Here is a 16,639-nt window from a genome sequence, read left to right as displayed (position 1 = left end):
TATGTTTATTGTCCAACTGAATGTATTCGTGAAGTACCAGTTCAATTCATCTGCTCATTTTTCTGTTATCTCGTATGCTACCTCTTGTTGATTTTTAGGAGTTCTTCATATATTCTGGATATAAGTTCTTCATCAGATATAGTATACTGCAAATATCTTCTTTCCCTCCATAAGTTGACTTTTCACTTATATTAATAGTATCATTGGATGAAAAGAAGTTCTTAATTTTAATTAAGTCTAATTTATTAATATTTTCCTTTATAATTAAGTGCTTTTGTAGCCTGTTAGAAATCTATAAGCATCTTAAGAGCAAAATCTGAACTTTATTCTCTAGTATCTTGGACTCTCTAGTCATGGCTACTAATCTTGAGCCATGATTAAGATTAAGAGGAAGAAAGTAGGAAATATTTGACATTGTCTTCGAATATTTGAAATGCTCATGGGGTGAAAACATTAGACTTGCTCTGCATAGTCTCATGAAAAGAGTAAGACCCTAGGCTGGAAAGTCAAAAGATGAAGATACATTCTCAACATAAAACAGTACGTCTGGCTGGCCGCAGTGGCTCACACCTATAATCCCAGCACTTTGGGAGGCCAAGGCAGGCGGATCACGAGGTCAGGAGATGGAGACCATCCTAGCCAACATGGTGAAACCCTGTCTCTACAGAAAAACAAAAAATTAGCTGGGCATGGTGGCGCGTGCCTGTAATCCCAGCTATTAGGGAGGCTGAGGCAGGAGAATTGCTCGAACCAGAGAGTTGGAGGTTGCAGTGAGCCAAAATGGTGCCACTGCACTCCAGCCTGGCGACAGAGCGAGACTCCATCTCAAGAAAACAAACAAAAACAGTATGTCTGAATAGTCCAATGATGAAATGAAACTGTGTTCTTCCTGACATTGGAGGGTTAAAGTACAGATTAATGAACAGTTTGTTGGAGATTGAAAGTTTAACAGATAACCTCTAAGCTAATTCATCTGGCTTTAAAGATGTGACTACAGCATGTGATGTAGGACAGTATAGTTGCCTTACATGCCATCAGCTTAAGGACTGCTTAAGGCCAGGAATTCAAGACCAGCCTGGGCAAGATGGGAAGACCCTGGCTTTACAAACAAACAAACAAATTAATGAATGAATTAAAAACAAGTTAGGGTTGAAATCTCATAATATCCTTATTTTTTCTTAATAGAATATTTGAACCTATATAAACCCTTATTTACAACTATCCATATTTTCAGTCTCTATGACTTCTACTTCTTAAATAACATAGTAATTCTTTTTCTTTTGAAATTTTTTCTTTTGAAAAATTTTAAGTGAAGATCTCTATTTCTAATATTCCAGGATTTATCAAAAAAGATTCTATTTATCCTAAACATATCCTTCAAGATTTAACTCCAATCATTTTGCCTTTCTACCTTCATCTATTCAAAGAAAATGCAACAGCAAATCCTTCAATTCTGTTTACTCTAAAATTTCATTCCCTACATGTTCTCCTATAACTTTATATATTTCTTCTTAAAATTTTTTGTGGGTACATAGTAAGTGTATATACTTATAGAGTGCATTAGATATTTTGGTACAGTCATAAAATGTGTAATAATCATATTATGGGAAATAGGGTATCAATCCTCTCAAGCATTTATCCTTTGTGTTACAAACAATTCAATTATGCCCTTAGTCACTTTAAAATGTACAATTAAATTATTATTGACTATAGTCCCCCTGTTGTTCTATCAAATGCTAAGTCTTATTCATTCTTTCTAATTTTTTTTTTTGCACCCATTAGCCATTGCCACTTTCCCACTTCCCAACCTCTGGTGACAGCCATTCTATTCTCCATCTCCCTGAGTTCAATCGTTTTGATTTTTAGATCCCACAAATAAGTGAGAATGTGATGTCTGTCTTTCTGTGCTTGACTTATTTCACTTAACATAATGACTTTTAGTTCCAACAATGTTGTCACAAATGACTGAAACTCATTTTTTATGGCTGAATAGTGCTCCATTGTGAATAAGTAACACAATTTCTTATCCATTCATCTGTTGATGGACACTTAGGTTGCTTCCAAATCTTGGCTATTGTGAACAGTGATGCAACAAATATAGGAGTGCAGCTATCTCTTTGGTACACTAATTTCCTTTCTTTTGGGTATATACCTACCAGTGGGATTGCTGGATCATATGTTATTTTTAAGTTTTTTGAGGAACCTCCAAACCATTCTCCATAGTGGTTTTACTAATTTTCATTCCAACTGATAGCATACAAGGGTTCCCTTTTCTGCACATCTTTGCCAGCATTTGTTATTGCCTGTCTTTTGGATAAAAGCCATTTTAACTGGGGTGAGATGATATATCATTATAATTTGTATTTGCTTTTCACTGGTGATCAGTGATACTGAGCACTTTTTCATATGCCTGTTTGCCATTTGTATGTCTTCTTTTGAGAAATGTCTATTCAAATCTTTGCCCATTTCTAAATCAGATTAGATATTTTCCTATAGAGTTAAGCTCCATACATATTCTGGTTATTAATTTTTTGTCAGATGAATAGTTTGTAAATATTTTCTCCCATTCTGTGGGTTGTATCATCTCTTCACTTTGTTGATTGCTTCCTTTGCTCTGCAGAAGCCTTGTAACTTGATGTGATCCCATTTGTCCATTTGTGCTTTGGTTGCCTATGCTTGTGGGGTATTGCTCAAGAAATTTTTGACCAAAGTCCTGGAGATTTTCCCCAGTGTTTCCTTGGAGTAGTTTCATAGTTTGAGGTCTCAGATTTAAGTATTTAATCCATTTTGATTTGATTCTTGTGTATGGCAACAAATAGGGGTCTAGTTTCATTCTTTTGCATATGCTTGTACAGTTTTCCCAGTACCAATTATTGAATAGACTGTCTTTTTCCCAGTGTACGTTCCTGGAACCTTTGTCAAAAATGAGTTCACCGTAGATGTGTGGATTTGTCTATGGGTTATCTTTTCTGGGTTTTCTGTCCCATTGGTCTATATGTCTGTTTTTATGCCAGTATCATGCTGTTTTGGTTACTATAGCTCTGTAGTATAATTTGAAGTCAGGTAATGTGATTCCTCCAGTTTTGTTCTGTTTCCTCAGGATAGCCTTGGCTATTTTGGGTCTTTTGTAATTCCACATAAATTTTAGGATTCTTCCAATCCATAAACATGGAATATCTTTCCATTTTTTGGTATCTTCTTTAATTTCATTAATGGTTCATAGTTTTCATTGTAGAGATCTTTAACTTCTCTGGTTAATTCCTAAGTACATTTTTGTGGCTATTTTACATTGGATTACTTTTTTGAATTCTTTTTCAGATTGTTCACTGATGACATATAGAAATGCTATTGATTTTTGTATATTGCAATTTTACTGAATTTGTTTATCAGTTCTAATAGTTTTTTGGTGGAATCTTTAGGTTTTTCCAAATATAAGATCATATCCTCTACAAACAAGGATTATTTGACTTCTGGCTTTCCTACTTGAATGCCCTTTCTTTCTTTTGCCTGATTACTCCAAGACTTCCAGTATTATTTTGAGTAACAGTGGTGAAAGTGGGCATCCTTGTCATGTTCCAGATCTAACAGAAAAGGCTTTCAGTTTTTCCCCATTCAGTATGACACTATCTGTGGGTCTGTTGTATGTGGCTTTTATTATGTTGAGGTATGTTCTTCATATACCAAGTTTTTTAGAGTTTTTGTAATAAAGGGATGTTGAATTTTATCAAATGCTTTTTCAGCATAAATTGAAATGATCGTATGCTTTTTGTCCTTCGTTCTGTTGATATGATGTATCACATTGATTGATTTGCATATATTGAACCATCTTTGCATCCCTGGGATAAACTCCACTTGGTCATGATGAGTGAGCTTTTAAGGTATCATTGAATTTGGTTGCTGGTATTTTATTGAGGATATTTGCAGCAATATTTGTAGGAGATACTAGCCCGTAGTTTTCTTTTTTGATGTGTTTTTGTCTGGTTTTGGTATCAGTGTAATACTGACCTCACAGAATGAGTTTAGAAGTATTCCCTCTTGGTCCATTTTTTGGAGTATTTGTTCTATAGTGCAAATTAAGTCCAATGTTTCTTTGTTGATTTTGTGTGGGAGATCTGTCCAATGCTGAAAGTCGGGTGTTCAAGTCTCCAGCTATTATTGTATTGGGGTATATCTATCTCTCTCTTTAGCTCTAATAATATTTGCTTTATATATCTGGGTGATTTTGTAGATTTCAGCAGCGATGCTATTAATATATATTGTAAATATATATGCACTTGTTGGGTGCATATATATTTATAATCATGATGTCCTCTGGCTGAATTAACCCCTTTATCATCATATAATGATCTTGTTTCCTCTTACAGTTTTTGTCTTGAAATCTATTTTTCTCTGATATAAGTGTGGCCACTCCTGCTCTATTTTGGTTTCCATTGCTTTGGAATATCTTTTTCTATTCCTTTATTTTCAGTCTATGTGTATCTTTATAGATGAAGTGTGTTTCTTGTAGACAACAGACCACTGGGTCTTGTTTTTTTCAGCCACTCTATGTCTATTGATTGAAGAGTTTAGTCCCCTTACATTCAATGTTATTATTGATATGTAGGGACTTACCCTTGCAATTTCATTATTTGTTTTCTGGTGGTTTTACAGCCTTCTCTTCCTTCTTTACTTTCTGTTTTCCTTTCAGTGAAGGTGATTTTCTCTAGTGATATGCTTTAATTTCTTCCTTTTTATTTTTTGTGTATCGTTGTATATTTTTCTATCTGAAGTTACCATCAAGGCTTGTCAATACTATCTCATAGCCCACTATCTATTATTTTAAACTGATGACAACTTAACACTGATTGCATAAACAAACACACAAAAAGAAAATTAAAACTCTACACTTTAAATCTGTCCCCCTGCCTTTTAACTTTTAGTTGTTTCTTTATGTCTTATTGCACTGTTTAGGCCTTGAAAAGTAGTTGTCATTATTAGTTTTCATTAGTTCATCATGTAGTCTTTCTACAGAAGTCAAGTTTACATACCACAATTATATGTCATACTATTCTTTGTGTTTCTGTGCGCTTGCTATTACCAGTGAGTTTTGTACCTTTAGGTGATTTCTTCTTGCTCATTAACATCCTTTTATTTTTATAGACCGAAGAACCCCCTTTAGCATTTCTTGTAGAACAGGTCTGGTGTTGGTGATATCCTTCAGCTTGTGCTTGTCTGGGAAGGTCTTTATTTCTCCTTCATGCGTAAAGGATATTTTTGCTGGATATACTATTTAGGGTAAAAGTTTTAGTCCTTCAGTACTTTAAATATGTTGTGCCATGATCTCCTGGCCTGTAAGATTTCCACTGAAAAGTCTGCTGCCAAACATATTGGAGCTCCATTATACATAATTCACTTATTTTCTCTTGCTGCTTTTAGGATCCTTTTTTTTTTATCCTTGACCTTTGAGAGCTTGATTATTAAATGCCTTGAGCCGGTCTTCTTTGGGTTAAATCTGCTTGGTGTTCTATAACTTCATTGTAGTTGAATGTTGATATGTTTCTCTGGGTTTCAGAAATTCTCTGATACTATCTATTTGAATAAATTTTCTACTTCTATCTCTTTCTCTACCTCATCTTTAAGGTCATTAACTCTTAGATTTGCCCTTTTGAGTCTATTTTCTAGATCCTATAGGCATGCTTCTTTTTTTATATTCTATTTTTCTTTTGTCTCCTCTGTGTATTTTCAAATAACCTGTCTTCAAGCTCACTCATTCTTTCTTATGTTTGATCCTTTCTGCTATCAAGAGACTCTGATACATTCTTCAGCATATCGATTTTATTTTTCAACTCTAAATTTTCTTGATTCTTTTTAATTATTTCGATCTCTTTGTTAAATTTATCTGATACAATTCTGAATTCCTTCTCTGTGCTATCTTGAATTTCTTTCAGTTTCCTCTACACGGCCCTTTTGAATTTATCTGAAAGGTTACATGTCTGTTTCTAGGCACCAGGATTGGTCCCTAGTGCCTTATTTAGTTCATTTGGTGAGGTCATGTTTTCTAGGATGTTGTTGCTTATAGATGCTTATATATGTTTCCTGGATGTTGTTTATAGATGTTTCCTGGATGTTGTTGATGCTTATAGATGTTTCCTGGATGTTGTTGATGCTTACAGATATATAAATAAGGCACTAGAATTGGTCTCTGGTGCCTTATTTAGTTCATTTGGTGAGGTCATATTTTCCTGGATGTTGTTGATGCTTAAAGATGTTTGTCAGCATCTGGGTATTGAAGAGGTATTGCAGTCCTCATTGTCTGGACTTGTTTATGCCTGTCCTTCTTGTGAAGGCTTTCCAGGTATTTTGAGGGAATTGGGCCCAAAGCCCAATAATGCTGTGGTTTTTGCAGACTCATAGAGATACCACCTTGGTGGTCTTGGATAAGATTTGGAAGAAGTGTCTGGATTATCAGGCAGCGACTCTTACTCTTTTCCCTTTCTCCCAAACAAATGGAATATCTCTCTCTATGCTGAGCCACCTGAAACTGGGAATGTGGTGATATAAGCATCCCTGTGGCCACCACCACTGGGACTGTGTGGGGTCAAACATGAAGCCAGCACAGCACTGGACCTTGCCTAAGGCCTTTGCCTTCAGAGTAGTGAGTTCTCCCAGGCTGTGGGCATGTCCAGAGATGCTGTCTGGGAGCTAGGGATTGGAGTCAAAACAACCTTGGCAATTTACCTGATGTTCTATTGTACTGTGACTAAGCTGGCACTCAAATCATAAGACAAAGTTCTTCCCACCTTTCTCTCCTCTTTCTACAGACAGAGGAGCCTCTCCCTGTGGCCACCAGCACCATCGGTCCCCAGGGGTTCTGCCAGGCCACCGCCGATGTTTAAAGCCCAAGGGCTCTTCCACCCAGTTTGTGGTGAATGTTGCCTGGTCTGAGACTTCTCCTTCATGTCAGCAGGCTCCTCTTCTGACCCAGGGCAGGTCTATAAATGCTGTCCAAGAGCCTAGGCCTGGACTCAGGGACCTCTGCTTGTTGCTCTACCCCCACTGTGACTGAGCTGTTGCCTAGGGTGCAAAACAAAGTCCCCTTTACCTTCCCCCTCTGCTTTCCTCAAACAGAAAGAGTCTTTCACCATTTCCACCACAGCTAAGAATGTGTTGAGTCACCCCTGAAGCCAGCACGTCTCACAGCCCAAGGCCCATGGCATTCTCCCGGGTTATCACTGGTGGTTATTCAGAGCCCAAGGGCTCGTTAGTCATCAGGTGATGAATCCTACCAGGACTGGTCCTTCCCTTCAAGGCAGCAATTCCCTTGAAATATCAAGAAATATCATCCAGGAGTTAGGGCCTGGAATGGGGGCCTCACAACTCTCCCTGGTGCCCTATCCTACTGTGGTGGAGCTGGTATCCAAGATGCAAATTAAAGTCCTTTTGACTCTTTGCTCTCCTCTCCTCTAAGCAGAAGGAAGGAGTCACTTTTGTTGCTGTGAGCCATGCGGCCTGGGGTTGGGGAAGGGATGGCTTAAGCACTCCGTTAACTGCAGCAGCTGGTATCTTCCTAGGTCAGGTGCCACCCTAGTTCACTGGCTCTAAGCCCAGCCTAGCACTAGGAGTTGCCTAGGAATTGTAGTCCTGTGCCCTAGACAGCCTTTCTAGTATACCTAGACCCCAGAACACTTAAGCCCACAGTGGCGAGGCTTGCTGAGAAACTCACATTCTAACCCCTGGGCTGGTGATTCACCTCTGGCTAGGGCTGGTCCAAATGCTCCCTCCCTGTGCAGGCACTGGCTGAGCCCAGCATGTCTTTATTCTCTGCTGTGACAGGGCAGCACTGAGTTCAATGTAAAGTTCCCCAGTCGCTGTGCTCTTCCCTCCCCAAAGTGCACAAATTATCTCCCTGCACCACACTGGCTGCTGCTGGGGGATGAGGGAGGGGTGGCATCGGCGATTCAAGACTGCCTTCCTCAATGTCTCTTTCCACAATACGAAGTTAAAATTAGGTACTGTGATCGCTCACCTGATTTTCGGTTCTTGTGATGGTGCTTTTCTGTGTGAAGATAGCTGTTAAAATTTGGTATTCCAATGAGGAGGATGAATGGCATAGGCTTCTATTCCACCATCTTGCTCTGCTCTCATATAGTTTTTGAAGTTCAGGATTGTCAATTGAACAGTAGAGATAAACAGACCTAGTTTAAATCCCATCTCCACCACTTACTAAAATATGCTATTTAAACTTTCTAGGGCAAAGTGTTCTCATCTATAAATTGGAGATAATAATATTATCTACTCTATTAGCTGTAGTGAGGATTAAATGAGATATTAGCCATATAATATTTAACATAGTGCATGGCTGATAGTATACACTTTCTTTTTAAAGAAAACATATAAGCCAGGCACAGTGGCTCACATCTGTAATTCCTGTGCTGTGAAAAGCCGAGGCAGAAGGATCGCCTGAGCCTAGGAGTTTAAGGTTACAATGAGCTACAAGAGTGCCACTGCACTATTATAGCTTGGCCAACAGAGCAAGATCCTGTCTCCAAAAGGAAAAGTAAAAGAAAATATACATACAATGGAATATTATTCAGCCATAAAAAGGAATAAGGTTCTGATACATGCTACAATATGGATGACCGTTGAAAACATTATGCTAAGTGACAAGAAAACATTATGCTTGAAAACATTGCTAAGTGATCAGACAAGAAAGGACAAATACTATGTGATTCCACCTATAGGAGTACCTACAATAGGCAAATTCACAGAGATAGAGAGAGTAGAGGTTACCAGGGGATAAGGGGTAAAGGGGAATGGGGAGTTTCTGTCCAATGGATACAAAGTTTCTGTTTGGCGTGATGAAAAAGTTCTGGAAATGGATGACAGTGATGGCCGTACAGTATTGTGAATATACTTAATGCCACTAGAACTGTTATAATGGTAAATGTTATGTATATTTCACCACAATAAAGATAAAATTAAAAATGTTTTAAATGTGAACCATCATTTTTAATTTCCAAAAATCTGTAGGGAAGCTCTATGACCTCATAAGATCATGTCCCCACAATTATAATTTGAATTATTTCTAGCCATACACCTTATCTTATACTTAGCCATACCAAAGTTCAACTCTCTTCCTTCTGTTCTCTCTCCTGGCATCTCAGACTTTTAAAACCTCTTTGTTAATTTTTTTTCACATATAAAAGTCACTCACTTAATACAATTGCGAATGCAAAGATTTAATATAAGTGCTTGATCTGTAAAAAATTTAGATTAATGTCAGTACCTCGTACTGAGGAAGCCAACTACCGGTTTTCTTTTTTAAAAAGCAACTGTTCCAACTCTTCATTCCTGGTTTCTTAGTCAATTTCTAGATAAAATAAAGCATTTCCTCCAATCTTGTAGTGTATCTTTTTAAGAAACAGTTTGCGGGGGATGTGTGTGTGTTGGGAAGTGTGTGGGGATGATAGGGCACAGCAGGGAAAAGGGAGACTTTGTCAAAGGTATTTTTTCTAATGTTAATAAGTTACATCTAATTGTTCCTCTTTTTTTCAAATAACTATTTATCATTTTATTAAACCAAACCTGATTGGTTGGCATGATTTCCCATTACGTAAATCATACTGTTCACCTCCAAATAGACTGTGTTTGTTTAAATGTTCAACAATTATACCATTCATTACAAATTCTATCCGCTTCCCTGACCTTGAAGTAAAAATGGATAATCTGTAATCAACAAGGACCTCCACTGGAATGCTTTGTGTGGATTGATTACACAGAAGTTATTTGTAATGATAAGACATACATTTCAGTCAGCCAATGGTAGAATATTAATGTGTGCTTGGAAAAATAAAGCTCTTTGTGAATATCATCTTGCTAAATAATTTTGTTTCTTAATCTTCTTTTGTGTTTCCAATTTCTACCCAGACATTTTGTAGTACCTTCTTATTACTGTAGAGTATATGTATTTTAATCCTGGATGTACATGTAATTTGTTTCACAAAAACTACATATTATTTCCAGTATTTAAAGAACTCCTGAAAAGCTAGAGGTACAACCCATAATACTGTGGAATAGAGAAAATATATGCTCTTTCATGGAACCTAGTATTCTGTTATCAAAAAGTATTCAAACTTTCTAATTTTGCAATTTTTACTATCAGAAAAAAAAATCTGAAGTATTAAACTTAACTCTATCCAGAGGAATGCAGTCTAAAATTTCCACTAGAAATCCTTGGGCCAGCAGTTCACAAGACTGATTACAAATATTCATCTATGTTCAACTTTAGAATACTGTCCATGAAAAGAACAGAGTGTAAGAACAACTGAACCCAATCACAAGATGCATTCATCATAGAGATCTACTGTATTGTACTATCCATTTACATGAGCAATTGAGGCACTTTATAGTAAGGAAAGAAATAACTGAGTAAACTCTCTTGGTCTTATAAAAAAAGAGGGCAGTGTACTGCAGTAGTTAAAAAATTGGATCATGGGTCTGGTTTAAGTCAGGTTTCCTAGGAAACAGTCGGGTTTCCTAGGAAAGCATGAGATGAGTTTTCTTGTCCAAGTGATTTCTCTAAAGAAGAAAAGTGAAGGAAGTAGGATAGGTCAGGAGAGGCAAGAATGTGGCTCAGTTAGAGACTAGTTTCAGTTTGATCCCACAGGAATGCTCTGGAGCACAAATTGCACCACAGAATTAGCCCTACCTTGAAGCAAGTGGTTAGCCCTTTATAACTCCCTATCATTGAGTCATTAGTCAGGATCTGCTGGTAGGAATTGGAAGAAACATAGTCTCTCAGAAGAGAGTAACTCTCTGAATTATCAGCCCACAGTCATATGAGCTGGAGGATGAAATGGACAGCAGGGTAAGGTAGATATAGCTGTACATCATCTTCTACAGGGTTTAATTGTTCTGGCTTTTAATCGCCACATAGCTATTACCTATGTGACACTTGGTGAGTATTTAAGTTCTCTGGTCTTGGGTTCCTCATCTATAAAATCGAGGAGAATAACCCTTGTTTCTCAAGGTTATTTCAAGGATAAAAAGAAAATAATGCATAGGGCTGGTGCTGGTAAATGTGCTCAGTAAATAGATGCTTTACAAAACGCTAAATGGCTAGAAGTCAAGAAAGATTTAATGAATGATATGGTTTTTCTTCAATAAGACACTGTCCTTGGCAAAATTCCACAAGTAAGGAAATATTTTTGGGTTCCCTTCCAGCAGAGCATGACACAATAAAGACATTCTTGCCTATTTTTATAGATGTCTGTGCAATTGCCTAGTCTCCAGCAACTCAGTGGTGGTACTTAGTGAAAAAGCCCAAGTGGTGGGTTTAGTATGTGATTCTCATGACAGCAGCAGCCTTGCCAAGAAGATACGGAAGAACTTGCAGAAGTCATACCATTTAGCATAAGGGAACTAGAATGGAAAGAAAGAGAAAAATGGTTGAACCCTTGCAGTAGCTGACCAAAAGTTTGTGAGGATATGAGACACTTTTTGGTGGTGGTTGGGCAGGCAGTAGTGGGTTAATACACAAGACTCAGATCGTGTAATAGTAAAGAGGGTTGGTGGTGAGCTACAGAAGAATAGCAATAGGTGCCTAAGGACTACTGCTTCGTCATTTTTATTCATGTGATATATATTAGACTAGGTTAAAGATACAAGTACAGGTTCAGAGGTGACATCTGTGATTGGCATTAACTTGGGCCAGCTTGCCTAGAGCACTATTCTAGGGTATTAAGATACATCAAGGAATAAAACACAAATGCCTGCTACATGAGTTTATACTTAGCAGAAAATAAACATAATATATAAGCAAATAATACTCTGTAATATGTTAGAAGGTGGTAACCACTATGAATTTTGGAAGTATATAGAGTAGGGTAGGGCATGCTGGAGAGTGAAGGTGGTAACCACTATGAATTTTGAAAGTATATGGAGTAGGGTAAGACGTGCCAGAGGATGAAGGAGCAGTTAGCTGTATTAAATAGGATGGGCATGATAGACCTTACTGAGAAGGTACGAGTTAAGCAGACACATGGAGAAGGTAAATGAATTAGTCTAGTGAAGATCACCAGGAGAGCATTTTAGACAGAAGGAACAGCTACAGCAAAGGACTTAAAATAGGAGGGAATCTAGCATGTTTAAGGAAAAGAGAAAGAGGAGTGAGCAAAGTGGAGAGTGGTATGAAATGAGGTCACAAGGGTAACAAGACAAAGAGAAATGAATGAAATAGGGGGATTAAAAGTAGAGGGATGCTTTGCATGGTTGTTGCTGACCCTCCTTTTGTGGCCTGGCTCCTGCTCTCCATACCTGCCAGATTGGAATAAGCTACCACTGTTCACTTCTTGAGTATCATCTATTGCCTGCAATTACCTTTTGTTGTGCCTTTCCTGGAACAAACTTAGCACTCTCTCCCCCATCTCCTAGTGCTAACCCCTACTTAACTTTGGGGTATTCTTAGGATTTTCCTACAACTAGGATATTTTTCTTCTTAGCCTTTTCACCTCACCCCTTTCTACCTCACCTTCACCACCATGACCACCACCACCCTTGCACCATCCCCTGATCCAAGAGACTTTTTTCTTTTTTTAGGAGAAAGGATCTAGCTCTGTCACTCAGGCTGGAGTGCAGTGGCACAATCATAGCTTACTGTAACCTCAAACTCCAGAGCTAAAGTGATCCTTCTGCCTCAGCCTCCCAGTGAGCTGAGATTACAGATATGAGCCACTACATCCAGCCCCAAGAGTCTTCTTCTGTTGTATGCATTCCCATGCTACTCAGTGGATCCTGCCATCAGACTCTTAAGGCCATTCCCATTAAAATGTAATTAAGTTTAACAAGGCTTTTGTGTTTCTTATAGGTATCTTCAACCAGCACATAACAACTCATCTTTGTTACTAAAAAAGTAGAGAATTTCATGGAATGACTATATTCTGAAAGACGATGTTTAAAGCATAGTAAAGACATTTACAACACAATATTCCTTCTTTGTGTTTCTCAAAGCCTAGTTTGGTGTCAAGAAATATTTGTTGAACAATTGTGGAACAAAAGAGACCTGTTTGCAAATCCAAGCTCAAATTTAGTGATTCTAGGCAAGGTAATTAAATTTCCTGACCCTATTAGACTGCAAAATCAGCCTAACATCTCAGGGTGATTTTCAGACTTAAATAAAATAGCATGAAAAGGCCCCACATTTTATAGGTGCTTAATGGTCATTCCATTTCCATCTTAAATATACTTTCCTCTTTGTGTTGCTGCTTTCAGTTTACCTTGCTCACAATACTCAGCAAGAACCTATGAAGCTTCAGAAAATCTATTCTTTAGTTCATTACAGTTTAATAAATCACAGAAGTCTGTTCAACCTGGCTACAAGAACATAAGAAAAGTGTTGGCCATAAAGTCAAGTCAGAGCAAGGAGACAGCTGCTCCTCTTTCCCAAAATAAAATAAATACCTTTCAATTGGCCCCTTTTTGAAGATGTTTGTTATCCAGATAACGAATTATGAGACACGTTTCTAAAATTTTTCTCAGATGTCAAAAACATCCTACCTATATTACCGTTTTATTTTAATGTGACAATTCCAAACATGGTTTTAAACCAAATACATGTAGCTTATAATGAGCTTAAATTCCTGTGTGCATAGAAATAAACATAAACTTTTCTAAACAGAAATGATATGTGCCAGTGGTCATTTTCTTCAGGTTCATAAAATCTGTTTTAAGAGCATTCTATGGCAGCAATAACTGCATAAATCCATTTTCTAGAGTTAAGGTGACATTTTTTACAACCTTGAAACACTGAAAAATGAAAGCTATTTTGACATGGTAGTAAACAATCAATTCTACTAAAGATAAATTATCATCTCATTTTGTTGATTTACAAAAACATTATAGAAATGTTAAAATTGGGGCCTCATTTCCTGGTAGACCCTTGCCATCTAAGAACTCCTGGGTCTATAGAGGCAAGCGACCTCAGGCCAAGCCCTGTAGGACAGACTCCATCATGGGTCCCAGATTGGGAGGAAGTGGCTTCTCCACTCTTGACTGTTAGGAAGGCTGCAGGCAGAACTCCTAGGTCTATGAGTGACCAGCTAGTAGCACAAGGCTGGAACTGGATGCCCTTTCCCCTTACTCCTGTTCACCAGACCCTCTAGTTTACAGGTTTTTATTACCTACTTCCCCTTACTGTTGCCCCTGGATCCTTGGGTTCAGAACATCTCTACTGCTTTGTGCTTAGAGCAGTAAAATGTAGTGCAATGAAAAACAATGTGGAACCTTTGAATTAGAATATCTGGCCTTTCAATTCCATTGAAGGGTCCTTGATTTAGGGCAAGTTGTTTTAATCTATCCAAACTTCAATGCCTTCACCTGTTGATATGGTTTGGCTCTGTGTCCCCACCCACATATCATCTTGTAGCTCCCATAATTCCCACATATTGTGGAAGGGACCCTGTGGGAGATAACTGAATAATGGGGGTGGGTTTTTCCCATGCTGTTCTCATGACAGTGAATAAGTTTCACAAGATCTGATGGTTTAAAAATGGGAATTTCCCTGCACAAGCTCTCTCTTTGCCTGCTGCCATCCATGTAAGATGTGACTTGCTCCTCCTTGCCTTCCGCCATGACTGTGAGGCCTCCCCAGCCATGTGGAACTCTAAGTCCATTAAACCTCTTTCTCTGCCCAGTCTCAGGTATGTATTTATCAGCTGCATGAAAATGAACTAACACATCTGTAAAATGGAGATTATAGCCCCACCTGTCACTGAGTTGTTTGTGATAAATTGACATAGTTCACATCTCTCCCAAAATGGAATATGCCCTTTAGTTTGGAAAGGCATCCTATTAATCACTGACAGAATATCAGGAATATCATCAAATCTTGATGAATAAAGTAGATATAACACATCTCTAGAAAGATTATTTATACTATTTATACCCTGGCATTTGAAGTACTTTTTATTTAGAACAGCAGTAAAAATGGATAAAGAAAGTGAATGATGATGGAAAACCAGACCAAGAGAATTCCTTGGACGTTTTTGAATACCTTAATCAAATTGAATTGTTAGAAATACAAGAATACCTTATTCCCACTGGTACTCAAAGTTTCTGAATAGGCAATTCTGATGAAGATGAGGAGCAAGATGAAAAAAATGAAGAGTGATATGAATTGCAAGAAAAAAAATATGTGAAAAGATCTAAGTAAATTGCTTATTTGGGCTACTGAAATAAATCCACTTTTTAACAGGAGCACACCATAACCCACCAGACGTCCATAGAAAAAACTGAAAATCATGAACCGAAGGCATGTTTCTAGCCTTACTATAGTGCAAAGACTACTTTCTGAAAAAGCCAATCATGTGAAAAACACTAGGGACAAAGATGAATATACCCTTCTTCATTGAGCAGTCTACAGTGGACACTTAGATATCATCCATGAGGTGACTGCACAAGGGGCAGATGTTCATGCAGTGACTGTGGATAGCTGGATACCCCCATACAACGCTTGTAAGTGTAATAACAGTAGAGTGGCTTCTTTCTTCCTTCCACATGATGCAGCTATGAATGCCCGAACAAAAGGTCTCTGAACTCCATTGCATCTTGCTTTGGGGAACAAAGATAGCAAAGATACCCTAGAAATCCTCCTGATGAACCCTTACATCAAACCAGGTGTGAAAAACAACTTGGAAGAAACAACATCTGATATCACTAAGAGGATAAGTATCTATTACTACCTCTTTAAAACCGTGGAAGGCTGTACAAATTTTTCACCTCAATCTTAACAAGGACGTAACCCTCTTACTTGAGGGTGGAGGGTGAGGGTTGAAAACTACCTATCAGGTATGACTACACTCAAAATCTAGGTGACAAAATTATCTGTATATCAAACCCCAGTGACATGCAATTTTTTCACCTCAATCTTAACAAGTAAGTAACCCTCTTACTTGAGGGTGGAAGGTGAAAGGACGGTGAGGGTTGAAAACTACCTATTAGATATGACTGCACTCAATACCTAGGTGACAAAATTATCTGTATATCAAACCCCAGGGCCAGTGTCATGCAATTTACCCATATAACAAACCTGCACATGTACCCCGAACCAAAATTAAAGGGAAAAATTAAAGGGGAAAAAAAATCTGGATAGAAACAAAAAGCATAAATATAAATATTCAAGAAATATTGAAGAAATATTCAAGAAAAATAAACTTTCAAGAAAGAAAAATAAATATTCAAGAAATATTCAAGAAAAATAAACTATAGCAAAAAATAAATTTTAAAATCAATGTTGACTATCATAATATGAAAAAACTTAATAAAAATGACTTAATTTTATTATAAGAAACAAAATAACAATTAATTCCAACAGAAAAAATACTTGACATGAATCATATCTGTGAGTTTTTAATTTCAAAAAATAACAACAAAATATACATTACTTCCTGCATATAATTTATAATTACTCAGGGTAATTCATTTTATAAAATAGAGCTATAAAAATGTTTCAGAATTTCTAGTAACCAAGAGAACTAGCTTTCATAAAATATGGTATCTCAGAGACCATTGTTAAGACATTAAGAAACATTAAATGTTGAGTTTTAAAGTTTTAAACTTTTGCCTTGGTGAGAAAATTTGTAACGTTAACATTTGTTTCAATTCT

General features: G+C 37.4%; 1 pseudogene; it reads left to right on the top strand.

Annotated features, from left to right (window-relative positions):
* Nucleotides 1–15,764, top strand: part of LOC111553435 — a 38,209-nt pseudogene extending 22,445 nt beyond the window's left edge.
* The last annotated feature ends 875 nt before the right edge of the window (nt 15,765–16,639 follow it).

The sequence above is a fragment of the Piliocolobus tephrosceles genome, chromosome 8 (genome assembly GCF_002776525.5).
Source record: "Piliocolobus tephrosceles isolate RC106 chromosome 8, ASM277652v3, whole genome shotgun sequence".
Taxonomy (NCBI): Eukaryota; Metazoa; Chordata; class Mammalia; order Primates; family Cercopithecidae; genus Piliocolobus; species Piliocolobus tephrosceles.
This window is presented reverse-complemented; position numbering and strand designations above follow the sequence as displayed.